This window comes from Mirounga angustirostris, unplaced genomic scaffold, assembly GCF_029215605.1.
Source record: "Mirounga angustirostris isolate CCGP_5_RB_7025 unplaced genomic scaffold, mMirAng1.0.hap1 SCAF_2, whole genome shotgun sequence".
In the NCBI taxonomy this organism is placed as follows: domain Eukaryota; kingdom Metazoa; phylum Chordata; class Mammalia; order Carnivora; family Phocidae; genus Mirounga; species Mirounga angustirostris.
The window spans coordinates 81099160-81111546 of NW_026991710.1; the positions used below are offsets into that span (position 1 = coordinate 81099160).

The 12387-nt window shown below is 36.4% G+C and overlaps 1 pseudogene; it reads left to right on the forward strand.

Moving 5' to 3' along the window:
• Nucleotides 1–12387, forward strand: part of LOC135363614 (mitotic spindle assembly checkpoint protein MAD2A-like) — a 46924-nt pseudogene that overhangs the window by 18544 nt on the left and 15993 nt on the right.

Consider the following 12387-nt stretch of genomic DNA (forward strand, 5'->3'; position numbering starts at 1 on the left):
ATTAAGTTAAACTAGCATATTAGCAATCTATTAAATAACACAAATTTAAAAGAGGGGGAAGGAATATTGTATATATCTGATATGGCAAATTAATTTTGGAATTTTATGATATTTCTTGCTCTTAATGCACTGGGTTATAGTCACAATAATATAATTTTCTCTCTACCTCCTATATTACAATCACTTCAAATCCCACAGTCAGTTATTTAAAAATGTAAATCAATACATCTTATCATGTACCACACTGTATTTTAAATTGCAACATTTATTTCCAAATATAATCAGTTATTCTTCTTTTTGTCATATTTCTCATTCTTCAACACTTCTCAAATTATCTCTATAGAAAATAAAAATAATAGAAGACAGATATCTTGATGTCTCATAAAACAAAACAAGAACATTTTCCCCAAGTTATACCTAGCTTCCACAGAATTTGGCAGGAAGCTTCCTGGTGGCATGAGGAATGCTAACTGGTCATTCCCATTTCTTTTTCAGTAATTCAAACTGGAGAAGACAAAATGAAAGTCAAACAACAATAAATTTGATTTGTCCTTTCTAACTAAACCTTCTGTTATTTAAATTTGAACCTTTCCACTGACTAGTAGGTTATCTTCATCATCTATTATCATTTCTGTTCAGGGATGAGACTAGATGTGTTCCTGGTACTTTCCTCTGCGGACTGCTTAATCTACTGAATTAGCTGCTTTTTTGCTAATTACCCAGAGTTAAGATTGGGGGATGGGTGCTGAAATTACCTCTCACATATGGATAGAGAATATATCTACTGGGAGGGGAGCTCCACTTACCTGGTTTCAGGTTCCACATGGAAGTTTATCCACTGCAGTAACCTTTCTGACTTCTGTTCCAACCAGGTAAGGAGTGACTTACCGGATTGGAAATTTTAGAACAAACCGGGTGGTTCAATATGGGCCATTCCTCTCTCAGTGGCAACCTGACCTTGGAAAGTCTGCCTTGGGGTCAGCTCTCTGTGATGGAGAAAGGGATCTGCCCTGAGAGGGAGGCTTGTGCCAGTGGCAAAAGGGTAACCCTGTCTAAATTGGAGGTGCACATACCTATTTGGCCATGGATTGTAAGAAATCCAAATTGTCATTGTATCCAGGTAAAAGTGGATTAATGAATAAATAACAATTTATTAATGAATAAATAACAATTAGTGAAGGCTTATATTATGAGAAGAACACATTGAATTTGGGGGTTAAGAAAAGTAAAAATACTACTCAATGAACATATGGAATCCAGAGGCTAAGAGTTCAATTTAAAAGGACTATGCTAGAATACTCTGATTCTAGAAAGCAGCTTTCTCTTTAATAAAAGTGATGTATTAAGTGATTATTTTCTTCTCTCAAAATCCTGCATCTGTCTCTGGATTGGTTCCAGACTTAGGGTAGGGACAAAAGAGTAGTACTTAGTGATCCAGTCAAACTCCAACACCTTGGTAAATGGGCAGGAGACCTTGAGAAATAAATAAGAGATGGATGAGGGAGGGGACAAAATTGCCCCGGAAATCACAGTGTTTTGATCAGGGCTGGAGATTTAGTGTGTTGGGCTATGTGGGCTTTCGGTCCTGGGTGGGGCATGGAGTCTGGCAGGTAACTTGAGACTCTTGACAGTTCTGGCTGACCCTGCAGGTGTGGCTGAGGCAGGGATTAGGTGTTTTCAGGCATTTTGGGGTGTAATAATATTTGCAGCTTTTGTAGTGTTTTTGAGTCAAGTCTTCAGGCCTTCATTTTAAGGTCCAAAGGCAGACATGTGGCATGGCCTTAACATGTGGCTGCGAACTGGGCCTGGTTTGGTTCTGAGATCTGTGTCACCAGCTCTGGGAACTCAAGTATATAGTCACTCTTCTTGGAATAAGAGCCATGTGGTTGCAGAATGCGTGGGGGTGGGGGAAGCTACATCTTTTCACAAGGTCCACTCCAGTCAAAGAGTCTTTAGCAGCAGATGCAAATGCATCCCGGAGCTTTCTGTTGCCTACACAGCAAATAAATGATGAAGAAGGTGAGCGAAACAGAGGGAAAAGTTATGGAGAGTTCTTTGATGATAATTATGACTACCTAGAGTGTCAGACTGAAAGGTTTTTTTTGTTTTTTTTTTTTTAAGATTTTATTTATTTATTTATTTATTTATTTGAGAGAAAGAGAGTGTGAGCAGTGGGGAGGAGCAGAGGGAGAAGCAGACTCCCCGCTGAGCAGGGAGCCCGACATGGGACTCGATCCCAGGACCCCAGGATCATGACCTGAGCCAAAGGCAGACACTTAACCGACAGAGCCATTCAGGCACCCCAGACTGAAAGTTTTTAAAAAGGAATTATTATGTGATTTAGAAAGACTACTCCCATACTAGTGTGCAGGATATATTAAAGCCCAGAAAACCAGCATGTAGAAGGAGGAGTGGAAAGGCTATCACAAGGACAGACATGAGATGGTCAAGGCGTGAGCTAGTGTGATGGTATTTGGGATGAAAACTTGGACCTGAGAGGACTCGGTGAGAGCACGGATGGAAGCAGCACAAAAGTTGGAAAAGCAGTGCTTCCCTGGTACACAAAGCGAGCACAAGAGATCACTGATATAGTATGGAAGATGTCCTAGGCCTGTGAGCTGCAAAAAGATGGACATCTGGTTGGAAATGTACAGAGAATACCTGGAAAATGCAGAAACACAGTCTGAGGGAGAGACTGGGATTGGACATTTAACTATGGGAATCACGGAGGTTATGGCTAATTGAGAGAAAGTAGGTAAAAAGAGAAAAATAGTAAGGAACAATACAGAACTTCCTGCTTACCTTAAGGAGCTAGAAATTAAAACAAAAAGCCATGCAAACCAAGGAACAGACTCTTGATAATAAAGAACAAACTGATGGTTCCCAGAGGGGCAGGGGGATGGGGGGAATAGGTGATGGGGAGAAAAGAGTGTACTCGTGCTGAGCACCGGGTGATGTATGGAATTGCTGAACCACTATATTGTACACCTGAAACTAATAATTCACTGAATGTTAGCTAACTGAAATTTAAGTAAAAACTTAAAAAATAAAGAGAATAAAATATATACATAAGGGGAATAAAACCATGAAAGAAGATAAGAAAGGAATAGTCAAGGAGGTGAGAAAGAAGCAACTGAGATTTATGACAAAATCTAATTCAAGAAGGATGGCTAATCTCAAAATATACAAGGTTCAAGAAAATATTCTGGGGAATCTAAAGTGCATCAAATGTTCAACAGCATTGATTTAGTCATATATTCAGCAGCTTTTCCAGAGTTCTTAACCTGTGCCCAACACTGTGCCCTTGTCCTGGGCAGAAAATAGAAAAGCCAGCTCAGACCCTTCTTTCTTGGAGCTTACAGTATAGTGAAAGAAACAGTTATTAATCAACTGATTGCATATATACAATGGAATATTACTCAGCCATCAGAAAGGGTGAATACGTACCATTTGCCTCATGGATGGAACTGAGGGGATTATGCTAAGTGAAATAAGTCAAGCAGAGAAAGTCAATTATCATATGGTTTCACTCCTATGTGGAACATAAGGAATAGTGCAGAGGACCATAGGGGAAGGGAGGGAAAACTGAATGGGAAGAAATCAGAGAGAGAGACAAACCATGAAAGATTCTGGACTCCAGGAAACAAACTGAGGGTTACAGAAGGGAGGGGGGTGGGGAATGGGGTAACAGGGTGATGGGTATTAAGGGGGGCACGTGTTGTGATGAGCACTGGGTGTTATACACAACTCATGAATCTTTGCATACTACATCAAAAACTAATGATGTATTATATGTTGGCTAACTGAACATAATAAAAAATAAAAAATAAAAATAAATAAAAAAATAAAAACCTAGCTAAAATTAGGCATAAAAAAATCAACTGATTGTACAAATAAATAATTATCAACTACAATGAGCGCAGTGTGTGGAAATCCAAGGCTGTAGAAATGAGATTGCACAATAGGGGAACCTTATCTATTCTGGGAGAGTATGAAAGGTAAAAGATGGTTTCCTTGGATCTTGAATATATTGATAGCCACATCTGCAGAAATCCTCTAGCATGGCTATTGGACTCACAAGCAAAGAGTGACATTACTGTTTTCATCATTAAAAAAAATCAAAAAAACATGAAAATGTATCATCTGCATTTCCTAGTGGAAACAAACAGACATCAATTTTAAAAGAAAAGGGATTTTAAAGATTAAAGAAAAAAAAAGATTTTTTTTTTTTATAATTAGTTCATTGTTAGAACATTTTGTACCAATGTTTACAAGGAAAAGAGACATCATCAAAACAATGTGTGGGAACATTCTAAATTATTTTTAATAATATGTGACATATTATATGAGTGCCATAAAAGGAAATGTGTAGTTTGGCTTTGATTTCTGGAATACAAATTCACCACTGAAACAAATATTTTCTTTTGGAAATCAATATTTTGGTTCTCAGGGCTCAAGCAAAGGTTTTATTTGGAAATTATTTTCTTGTATACTGACTGTGAAGACAGAAATCTGGGAAAGTAGATCACCATGCCAACAACCATTGATCAAACATTTATTGATATTCCCATGCAGCTCATATCTGTTTAATACATAGAGATAAAGTTATCTCAAAAAAAGATAAAAAGCGAAGGCATTAAGACCTCATCCATGCAATAAAAGTAAACGTGAAAGTTGATTCACCTAAAGAATTAAGAAATCAGGTTCAGGGATGCCTGTGTGGCTCAGTTGGTCAAGTGTCTGCCTTTAGCTCTGGTCATGATCCCAAGGTCCTGGGATGGAGCCCTGAATCAGGTTCCTTGCTCAGCGGGGAGCCTGCTTCTCTGTGTCTGCTGCTCCCCCTGCTTGTGTGCTCACTCTGTCTCTCTGACAAATAAATAGAATCTTAAAAAAAAAAAAAAAAGAAAAGAAATCAGGTTCAGAAATGTGAGCAGTGTTTGTTAGGAAACAACTTTGGTGCATATTAAAATGTTACCCTCTTAACCTTGGGGTTGTGTTACTATTGTTGCAACATTACAATTTATTTTTTTAAAGCAAAAATTAGACTCCTTTTAGAAATCTTCTTGGGGCTAGTTTCAAAGGTATTAAAAGTTTGTTGATATAGTTTCAGATTTCACATTGCATGGGATCTTCAACAAACTAGTACTTGTGGAGATTTGGAGTAATATTAAAGAAGAATACCCACATTTATCTGAAAAAATTAGTAAAATGTCCCTCCCTTTTCCTCCTGTACATTTGTCTGAAGCCGAGTTTTCTTCATATACTTCAATCAAAATACCACACTCTAAGAAATTGAATGTAGAAGCGGGTTAGAGAATCTAACGGTCTTCTGCTAAGACATACATAAAAGACATTTACAAAAATGGAAAATAGTGCCGTTCTTCTCAATATATTTTACTTTGTTTTCAAGAAACTATATTATGTGTGTTAACATGTAACGCGTATTCACTGTTATTTTTAAATGAATTAAATGGATATTTTAAATGAATTAATACATATTTCAAAAATAGCTCAGATTTAATATCTAATGTGATAAATACCCATAGATATAATATCAACAAAATGTCTTTGGGGGTCTTCAATAATAGAACTGCAAAGTGCTCCTGAGATCCTGAATAGGTACAATTCCTGTTTACCATGGTTACTAGTTGTTATTTTGGATCATTCCAGGGATGCTTTAAACACAACCTACTTCTTCCATTTTGGAATTAAACTGTAACTTTCACGGAGTGGTTTGCTTCAACATCACGGCCAAAGTGGTAGTGCCAAGGAAAGAACAGAGTACTTGCCCTTGCAGGTATTTGCCCTTGCAGAGATTTCAGAGGACCGGAGAAAATCATGGTCAAACTATACACTACCTATGCTGGGATCCTAATATGTCTGTTATTTGAAACTGAAAATAGTTACATTTCTTCCTAAGTATAAAAAAAGTCATTAAAAATGGAAGCCAATTCTATAAATAACCCCAAATTTATCCATCACCCAAAGATAGTGTTAACATTTTGGTATGTTTTCTTTCTGACGTTTTTTTTTTTATATTATAGTGTTTGCGTGTGCGCGTGAATGTGTGTGCATGTCTAAGGAAGAAATAATCCATGTATACACTTAGCTACGAAAGCTCTATGATCAGAAAAAGTTTCAGCTTGGAAATCTCTGGATTCTGAAAATCATTGGGGTCTAAGAAAGCTATCATATAAAGCTAAGTGTTAATTCCACTAAATCAAATGTTAACTGCTTTACATGCTACAGCAATAAAATGAAGTTTTAAATCTAAAATATAGCTGAGTTGAAATGACTGGGTGGCTCAGTTGGTTAAGCATCTGCTTTCGGCTAAAGTCATAATCCCAGGGTCCTGGTATCAAGCCCCACGTCAGGCTCCCTGCTCAGCGGGAGCCTGTTTCTCCCTCTAAGAACTCATTTTCTCTCTCTCTCTCTGACAAATAAATAAATAAAATCTTCTAAAAAATAAAAAAATAAAATATAGCTGAGTAACAGATTGGTCATTAAACTGTTCTCCAGTTAAAAACTTTAGGGATCTTAATACGCAGAAGCCATTCTACTAATCATATTAAAATGCTATTATGAGTTAGAATAAGCACAAGTAAACTGTCACAGTTCTGTTCTGGTATTTGGTATTATTAAGAAGGCCTGTATTTAAAAAAAAAAGAATGCCTGTATTTTAAAAATCTCATCTCACTGGATCTCTACCTTATCTACCAAATTTAGCCTTAAAACCTTTCTTAAAAAAGTAATGTAATCCTATACACTCACCGACATTTAAGTCATGTGAAAGGTAGGAAGTAATTAGTATCAGATGTTTCTTAAATTAAAGGCCATCTGCTTTTAATTTTTCCTCAGATGTCCTATCCACCTTCACTATGGAAAATATTAACTTTCCACAGATTAGGCATGATTGAAACAATTTTTAAGAGGGGAGAAAAACTGGTAGAACTGACCATTATACAATAAACCATTATACAATAAAGTTGAAATGAGAACATCCCAAATATGCAGGTGAATGCTTTTTTTTCTTAACTACCTTGCAAATGTTTCAACTCAATGCTTTTAATTATGTGACTACTCTCTTAAAAAAGGAAATACATACTCCTGTGGCCTTCTGAATTATTTTATGTATCACATTCAGGCCTCACTGATGAGTTCCAGCAATCAGATTTTGAACAATATTATCTGAAATAATTTACTGAAGTCTTAGAGATTTTTTTGTTATACCACAGTGAAAGGTATGTCACTATATTTCAGTCTATCATATATTAAATGAGTTGTTTTGAGCAAAATAAAGTCAATCTATAGTTTTGACTTAATATACAGTTTATAAACTTTACTGTTAAATGATTTCTTCTTGATTTCAAAGTTGGCTTGCACACTGCTCATTTACACATGGATGTGACTATGAACTGAAAAGGCATCAGACACAAAGAAAGGCATTTACAGACTAATGTAAATGTAGGCCAAACAATAAATGTAAGAATCGTGTTAACTTGCCATTGTATTTTCAGTTTAAAAAATGCTAACCTAATAATTAAGTTATACTAGTTAAGGAGTATATTTAATTAACATGAAGAGCACTTACTTAAAACATATTCACTAGTTTTAGATGTTATTGAAATCACAGTTTAATTCAAATGGCCATAAAAATGTTGGACTTCAAATAATTCCATTTATATGCATGTAGATGTTCTCACAGACTGTATAAAGTCCCCACCATGTTCATTTTAAGATGGAGATATACAACATTTACTTCAGTTCACAAAGTGTGGGCATAAAACAATCTACAGAAGCTTTTTATAGGGTTTAAAAGAGTTCTAATCACCCGTGCCAACTGCACTCCTCTCTCAACACAAAACTGCTTTTGAAACCAAGCATTCATTTGCTAAAACAAGGCATCTGCTGTTAAAGAGATTGATTATCCTGGGGCCTGACCTAATTGGGAGATTAGATATGCTTCTCTACTATGGATGGCATGGTTTATAAAGAAAAAAAAAAAATAGACCGAAAAAGAGAAAACTTCTTTTAGACTCCAAGTGCACTTTTATTTATTTCTAATTTTCTTTAATAGAAACAAACAGTATTGCGAATGTCAGGTTGGTGAAATTAGTGTGTCATGAGTGAAAAATGCATTGAGTTCATGTCATTTCTTTGGTAACAGGTACACATTCACTTTCATCACATAAGCCAAATAGTACCAAAAAATGACATTTTTGTCATATCCTACTGAGTTAAGATCATTATATAATAGATACACACACACACACACACACACAATCTGGTCTTCTACTGATGTTATCATTTCAGTGTTTTCTATTGCCAGTTAGGTGTCAGTTTTTTCCCCCAAACACAGACATCACCTCATTGCTGTGGCTAATTGCATTTTTCTTTCTAGCCTTTGACAACCAGACCTTTCTTAATGCTATTCACCAATATATCAGACTCAGGTCATCCATCCAAAACATGACAAAAGACCCAGATGCTCATGTAAATTGCACTCCCCCAAAGTACTGCCCTCTTCCTCCATGCAGATACAGATCTGTGACCCCCTCCCATTTTTGTCCACTCCCTTTGTTTTCACTTAATCTTTCATGGTTAGAAAAAGTGGTTATTTGTAGGCTTTAAGAAACATTATACTTTGTTTACATAATAAATCAAATAATCAAGTTAATTATGAAGTTAGATAAATTTTCTATACAAAATTCAAAAATTGCTTCTTCCCATTGAACTTCAAAATGGATTCATTTTCCACAAAAAAGACTTCTTGCTACCCATTTTTTACCCTTTCTTGAGCTCTCAAGATAAAACCAAGTTTGATTGTCCTCTTCCACTGAAAAAAAAAAAAGAAGAAAAAAGGTTTCATGTGGAATTGTGCAAGCAGAAGTGTAGGACTGAATCATTTATAAAATATCTCATAATTAAAAAGTTGATCTTATAAATGCTTTCTTATTGCCTTTGGTACATTTGTATTAAGCATTAATTACTCAAAATTACTACTTTCCTAAAGCCTTAACTTAAAAATAATTTTGAGATACTTAGAAACTACTGCAATGATGCTTTTATTTTTTTTATTTTTATTTTTTAAAGATTTTATTTATTTATTTGAGAGTGAATGAGATAGAGAGAGAGCACATGAGAGGTGGGAGGATCAGAGGGAGAAGCAGACTCCCTGCCCAGCAGGGAGCCCGATGCGGGACTCCAGAATCATGACCTGAGCCGAAGGCAGTCGCTTAACCAACTGAGCCACCCAGGCGCCCCTGCAATGATGCTTTTAAAGGAAGGTTATTATGGATTCAAATGGCATAGGGACATATTGTGTATGTGTGTAGATATATCCATATTCTAGATTCAAGACTTCTTTCTATTCATTTTCATTCATTTTTTTTTTAAATATATTTTCACCTCATATAGTTAAATGTTCACTATGTTTTGGATACTAAGTCACTGTAAGAGAAGGCGGAAACTGATAATTTCTTAAATAGAAAAACAATGTAACCAATAGAAACCAATGGCAATATTTTAGTATTTTAAGGGGAACATCAAGTTAATGTATATGATTTTCTGTCTTTAATTTTAAAGACTTTCAAATTTGAATAAAATTATGTGAAAACTTAATAAAATGATAAGAAACATACAGGGTTACTAGAGCTACTATCCTTATCTTCTATTCACAAACACAAAGTTTAACATGCTCCTCTGTTAGTCATAATCCCATGAAAAAAAGGCAGAAATATTTTACTGAATTTAAATAATAAAATGACATCAAACATTAGTAACCATTACAGCTAAGCAAATATTATGGGATATGGCAGTAACATAAGGAATGGAGTGAGTTAGGGCCTCAGTTGATTGAAATCTCTGTGGTGGGGCTGAAATGTGCAGGCCTACTCTCTGAATCGAGTCAGATCAGAGCAGAACAGCTCATACACATAGAGCAGTGGAAGACAAGTTAACAAGGCCAAGAGGAAAGGGTAGGAGCTAAGAAGAAGAGTAAAAATTTGGAGGAATTAAAGAACCAGAAATCAAAGACACCAAAGATAGGGAGAAAAGGGGGGAAACTGATGAATCTATGATAATGAGGCCAAAGGAAGGATTCTCCTGATGATTACAGCACGTGCTGCAATTTAAACAGTGAAGAAACAGTCTTGAGTGCTTCTTGCCTGGACTGTTACATAGCTTTCCAACCTGTAATTCATGTCAGCTACCATCATGTTACTAAAACATCACTATAATTAAATTCTTCCAAAGTTCCCAAACTTCCAATGGCTTCCTCATGTCTCCTGGGAGAAGTCCCAACTTTTCAGCCTGCCACACAAAGGCTCTCTAGAAAAAGGACCCAGATGTGATCTAATTACATCAAGACTGTGTCGTGGGTAAAAGTGAGCTGGTTTGGTGCTTCCATACTTTTGGTCTATTGATGTTAAGTTCTGTGCCTGTAATGTCCTACCTTTATGTCTACATCCAAAAAGGTTATTGTCCTACCTTTTCTTTATGACCCACACCAGACTTAATTGTTCTCAATTTAACCTTCCCTAACAGCCACCCATCTTTGCCTGCTAAAGTTCTAAACACTCTTCAAGTACTGCAATGTCCTCCAAGACACATTCCCATAGTTATTTTTGAATTCATTTTGCATTTACTGCATACATTCACTTGGCTGTTATCTTATCCCTCCTTCTTTGCAGCTGTTTTGGTATATTGGGTCCCCAGCTGCATTTGCCTGGAAAAGAAAGGCTGTTTTTTTGCATCCATATACCTCCACATCATGAGATAAATAGTACTCAGTAAACATCTATCGAGGAACAATGCTCTGTACTATTATTTCTTCTTGGTTGAATTCTCTTCCCATTCCGCACAATGGCTGCCCCCAGAATCTTTCCAACCCTTTTTTCTTGTCTGCCTATCTTTGCCCTCCCCCGCTCCCCTATCTTGCCTCCTCCTCCACTGAGAAACTGAAGGTGATTCCTCACTTCACTTAATATTTCACATCAAGAATGGAGGGAGGGACAGGACATAAGGACCCACTATGCATCACCTCATGATAGATTATCTAAAATATAGCCAGACCTTTCATACTTACAGGATTCATATCCTGCTACCATCTGGATTGCTTGGACTTGACTTCAGTTCTCCGAGTTGGGTGATCTTGGATAAATGATTCAACTTCCTTCTGTAAGTTAGTTTTCTTAGCTATAAAACACAGGTAATTAAAGTACGTAACTTGTGTGCTTGTGAAAGGATTAAGTCAGTAGATTCACATAAAGCACTTGGAAGAGTGTCTGGCAGAAAGGAAGTGCTCAATAAATGCTAGCTATTATAATTGTATTTTGTTTACCATAGTGGTAAGACAGGGTCTGTCCTCATCTTTTTCCTGAAGTTGCGTTACCTGAGGACTCCTCTAGTTATCCTAGACTACACATGTATCAGACTCAGGAAAGGTACTTGGGAAAGTGGAAGAAAAGCTATCTAAATAATAATAACAATAATTTATAATAACAAGAATATAGCAATAACAAGAATAATATATTAACAATAAACCAAAGCTTCAGTTGTATTATCTCCTGTAATCCTCACAAAAATTTTGTCACAAGTATTATCGTTACCTCCATTTTACAGGTGAGGGAAAAAATATCCTTACAGAATTCTTCTTAAATTGTCCAGATATTCCACCTCTAAAATATTTCTCTAGAACATGCGAGGATGACACCTTTTACTTGCACATGTGCCTGTGAACTCTGCTTCTGGTAGATTGGTTGGACATTGTTGCTTCCTTAGACAATGCCATGACCTTCCACCTCTATGCTACAAGTAGTAAAGTTTTTTCATGTGTTCCAAGTGGACTTTTACCATATAAGAATCTGTTGAAACTCCGAAGAGGGTTTTTATTCTGTGCCTTCAGCAGGTTTAAGTGGAAAATGGTGTTCAAAAGTCTGGGGCACCTTTTCCCAATAAAAATAATGTCTTTTCCTCACAGGATTGATCTGGCAGAAGCTGGCATGGAGAATGAGAGCTCACATTCCACACAGGCAAGTCAGTCATCCAAGCTACATTTGTCTATTCCATGTGTACCTGAGAGGGGGGGCAAGCAAGGAACACTACTGTCCCCAACTCAGGGTACCTTATCCTTCCTGTAAACATACTTTTAACTAATGGTTTCCAAAGTGGAATATGTGCACAAAATAGTCCCTTGGGGGTATAAGAAGAACTGTTAGAATGTCTACTTATATTGATTTTTTAATCTAAGAAAATACACTAAACTGTACTAAAATGTAACAAATAGATTGACACCAGCACCCTATCAGAAAGTTACAGGTCACTGTTGGTAGATTGAGGAAATGAAGGCCAACTGTTTCAAATTTACTCACCCTTTCTCTATGTAGG